Raw genomic sequence first — 4,925 nt, 5'->3', positions numbered from 1 at the left:
TATCTCCTCTATCTCTCTTTACGTTACTGATCTTGTTTATGCTTTCCTGCCTTACATACTCGGTACTTTATTCGTACTGACGTCCCTTTTGCTTGGGGACGCTGCGTTTCATGCCCGCAGGTCCCGATAGACAGGTTGACATTCCTCCTAGTAGGCTATCAGCTCAGCGAAGGTGTTGGTGTACTCCACTTGCTCCGGAGTTGCCTATTTGGTCAGTATGCTTTGGATATGTATTGATTGGTATGGCGGGGCCCTGTCCCGACCTTTATGATTTTATGTACTCTTAGAGGCTTGTAGACAGATGTCAGGTGTATGGATACTTGTATGGCCTTGTCGGCCTATGTCTTGAGTTTACAAATGGTCATGTCGGCCTTATAGGCCCGTATGTCACATGTATAAGTTTGTATATCATGTTCGGTCATCATATGTTGAGTATTCCCTTATGTTTTATTCTTGTTATCTCATGACATGTTTTCTATCTCATTTACCCTTGATAGTATGATAAGAAAGATATGTTACGTTGGTACTCGGTTGAGTAAGGCACCGGGTGCCCGTCGCGGCCCTTCGGTTTGGGTCGTGACATGCATAAACTCTTACAAACTCATTCAATAGAGCGCGATTCTAGGATTGTATCTAATATGTGCCCTGTTTTCAATTATCAATAATAGTTCGCACGAGATCATCGGTGGTGGCAAGGGATATCTATATCGTTCTTGAAGCGGCTTGTGACAGGTTTTTGTAGCTTCTGGGGACCGAGGAAGAGGTCGTGGCCGATCCCCCATTAGAGTTGCGGCCAGGGGCACATAGGCATGTGGAGATTGAGAAGAAAGCAGTTCATGTACTTCCACCACAAGCCCAAAATGAGTTTAATGAGAGACTACAAGGTATGAGGTAAGCGGTGGTAACGTTTGTTGGGCGTGCTGCATCGCAAACACAACAAGGTATTGATGGTCTTCAATAGGAAGCGTGCGGAGTTTTTGGAGGAAATCCAAAAAGCGATTGATCTACTGGGGATAACAAGACGCGGTGCAGTGAGATTAATGGCCTACCAACTTAAAGATGTCGCCAATGCATGAATTGCCAGCATCATATGCAGCCCACTTTGAGAATTTGAGAGAGGGTCCCATGAGCGTGCTTCTGCTATTCATTAATCACTTACATGAGACATTGTATACGGCTAAAATCGGAGAGTCCAATTTTGCGACCATTGTGACATTCAGTAGCTTCGCCTGGAAGGCCCGAGGCACAACTCGAGGTTCAACCCCGAGGGTTTCTTAGCTCGACCTCAGGGCAGCACAAATCGGTGGCTACCATGGATAAGCGGGAGGTTCCCAAGGCACGTGACCAAAGCTGACAATACCTGCCACAGTAGTACTAGTCTGTACCAGACTAGTAAATAGCTGTACCAGCTATGTTTTTTGATAATAATTACATATGTACCATATTGAGATTCCCCCTCCTATATAAATGGGACCCTTGTCATTTTGTAAGGGGGATGATATTCAATACTAGAACAAGAACATTCTCTGCTCTCCAACTTAAACGCATTCTCCCTTGATTTTATTGCTTACACTTATTATATTGCTTACATTTATCGTCTTTTATTGATTGTTCTTCATTTATTACTCATCGTTGATCATAAAGAGCCATTATCAAAGCCTTTAGAATTGCTAGTCCTTCATCAGCTATACACAGTCTAGCGCTTTAGCTCAACCTCGAGGCCCCGTATAGGCTAGCTCGAGACCCGAATTCTCGGCTACTCGGTTTGCATAGTGTTCTATCATCAAGCTCTTATCTTATTTTTTAACCTCATACTTAGAATCTATTGCCTAACAACTAGCATAAAAATAAATCACATATTTTTAGAACTACAAAATCAAATTTATTTGTAATTACCATTTTCAAGGTAAACAGTTTGGCGCCCATCGTGGGGCTAAAAATAATAGTGATTGTTTTCGTGCTGGTTTACTGAATAACGCAAGGTATCTTTCACACTTTTTCTTGTGCAAGAATCTTTGATTTCAGGTCAAAATGTCTAACTCAGTGCTGGTCAAAATAATAGTGATTGTTTCCGTGCTGGTTTACTGAATAACGCAAGTTATCTTTCACACTTTTTCTTGTCCAATAATCTTTGATTTCAGGTCAAAATGTCTAACTCAGTGAATGCACATGAGAACAACGGTCTTGAGCACCATGGAGAGAATGGTGTAGCTATTCCAGGCATCGGTGTACCACCGCGAAACCCTGAGGATGCACCAGAACCAATTCCCGTGGACGTGGTCTCGCGCAACACCCAACATGTCGATATAAGCTCCCACACTAACAGGAGTATACGCCAAGAAAACCAACAAGAAACTCAGAAAACCCCAGCTCGGGAGGAACTAGAGGTTAGCCTTCATGTCATTTTTGAGATGTTGCAGGCACAACAGCTGGCGATTGCTCAACTGCAAAGCCACCAAAAAACTCCAAGCACAACAGCACCGGAAATAGCTCCTCGAGCCGAACAGGTACCGGAAAGATCGAGCAACAACGGGTCAGCAACCGACCCCGCTATTATAAAAATCTTGAGGACCTCACAAAGAGGATTGAATCGGGCAAAAGAAGATAGAAGCTAACGACAAAAAGGTGGAGACCTACAATTCAAGGGTCGATCAGATCCCGGGCGCACCCCCGATTCTGAAGGATGTAGATTCAAAGAAATTCGTACAAAGGCCATTCCCATCGAGTGCTGCTCCAAAACCCATCCCAAAGAAATTTAGAATGGCCGACCTCCCGAAGCACAACGGAACCTCGGACCCCAACGAGCACATCACTGCCAACACTTGTGCTGTAAAAGGAAATGACCTGAAGGACGACGATATTGAATCCGTCCTGTTGAAAAAATTCGGAGAAACACTTTCAAAAGGGGCCATGATGTGGTATCACAACCTGTCCCCAGATTCGATAGACTCATTTGCCATGCTGGCAGATTCTTTTATAAAGGCACATGCCGGTGCCATCAAGGTTGCTATAAGGAAATCCGATGTCTTCAAAATCAAACAGAGAGAGAACGAGATGCTACGGGAGTTTGTATCTCGCTTTCAAAAGGAACGGATGGAATTACCACCGGTCTCCGAGCAATGCAGGCCTTCACCCAAGGTTTGAATGAACGAAGCTCAATAGCTTCGAAGAAGCTAAAGCAGAACATAGTTGAGTATCCCGCCGTGACTTGGGCGGATGTCCACAACCGGTATCAGTCAAAGATTAGGGTCGAGGATGACCAACTAGGAGCCCCCTCGGGCTCAGTATATCCTAGTAGGCTCCTGGAAAAGGAACCAAGGCCAAACAGGGAAAGGTACCGACCGTATACTGAAGATCAAAGGAACATCCCAAGGCGTAACATACCCCGAAACGACCGAAGGGCAGATCGAGGTCAGAATCCTCGGGGACTCGTGAGTAGAACCGGATTCGACAGACGCACGGGACCGATGGAGGCACCCCGACTATCCGAATACAACTTCAACATCGATGTTTGGACATCATATCGGCCATAGGTAAAATCAAAGACACCAGGTGGCCAAAACCCGTACAATCAGATCCGTCATAAAGGAACCCCAACCTGGTGTGCGAGTTTCACGACACACACGGTCATAGGACCGAAGATTGCAGACAGCTCTAAGAAGAAGTAGCCCGACTAATCAGCAAAGGGCACCTCCGAGAGTTCCTCAGCGATCGAGCCAAAAATCAATTTCGGGAAAGAGAGGCGAACAGGAAAAATGAAACAGAAGAGCCACAACATGTCATCCACATGATCGTCGGAGGAATCGACATCCCACAGGAACCCATTGTCAAACGAACAAAAATATCCATCACCAGGGAAAAGCGGACTCGAGGTTACATACCCGAGGACGCTCTCACATTGAGCAAAGAGGACATCGAGGCCTTGTCTCAGCCTCATAACGACGCATTGGTAATCTCTTTCCTTGTGAATATATTTCAAATTAAACGTGTGCTTGTGGATCCAGGTAGCTCGGCCAACATTATCAGGTCGAGGGTGGTAGAGCAGCTCGGACTGCTCGACCAGATCGTGCCCGCCTCTCGAGTTCTCAACGGATTCAACATGCGAGCGAGACAACAAAAGGGGAGATCACCCTCCTGGTCAACGTGGCTGGCGCAACCCAAAATGTCAAATTTCATGTCATCAAAGGAGACATGAGGTACAATGCTTTACTCGAAAGGCCATGGATACACTGCATGAGAGAAGTACCATCAACCCTTCACCAAATGATGAAATTCCCGACAAAGGACGGAATAAAAACCGTATACAGGGAGCAGCATGCAACAAGAGAGATGTTCGCGGTGCACGATGTGGAACCGGCATCGACACTTTCAACATCGGAGGAGCCAAAGGATAAGCAAATAGTGAAGTAGCAATCACAAGCTACATTCTCGGATGCGCCCGAATTAGTGAGTAAAGAACCGTACCGCGTCCGGAGCGAGCTGTTGAAGCATATCGAAGCTCGAAATGCCATCACCCCTAAGGTATAACCGCCTCCCCTTTTATTTTACATCTTACACTAACCTGTGTGCAGGTGTCCGGTTGGAGAAATTGAAGCACCTTCCAGCTCGAAGACCTTAGGTTTTAAAGCATGCGTTGCACTCTTTTCCTTCGATTGGATTTTACCCCAAGAAAGGTTTTGCCGACAAGGTTTTTAACGAGGCAACATCTATATGCTACCTAAGGAGAACTTAACAAGTATTTAAGGTTTCACTTCAATCAACCTCGAATACTGGAGGGGCATTCCCCCGGAAGATCACATCCTGAGAAATCAAGATGAGTCAAATAGGGTCTCGATAGGAAAGTGATGTATCGGGCCAAACGGTCAAATGAATCGTGTCCTCATAGAATAATCGAACCCTCGAGGAAAAAAACATGTATACTCGTA

This window comes from Nicotiana attenuata, unplaced genomic scaffold (genome assembly GCF_001879085.1).
Source record: "Nicotiana attenuata strain UT unplaced genomic scaffold, NIATTr2, whole genome shotgun sequence".
Classification (NCBI taxonomy): Eukaryota; Viridiplantae; Streptophyta; class Magnoliopsida; order Solanales; family Solanaceae; genus Nicotiana; species Nicotiana attenuata.
Note: the sequence above shows the minus strand (reverse complement) of the source record.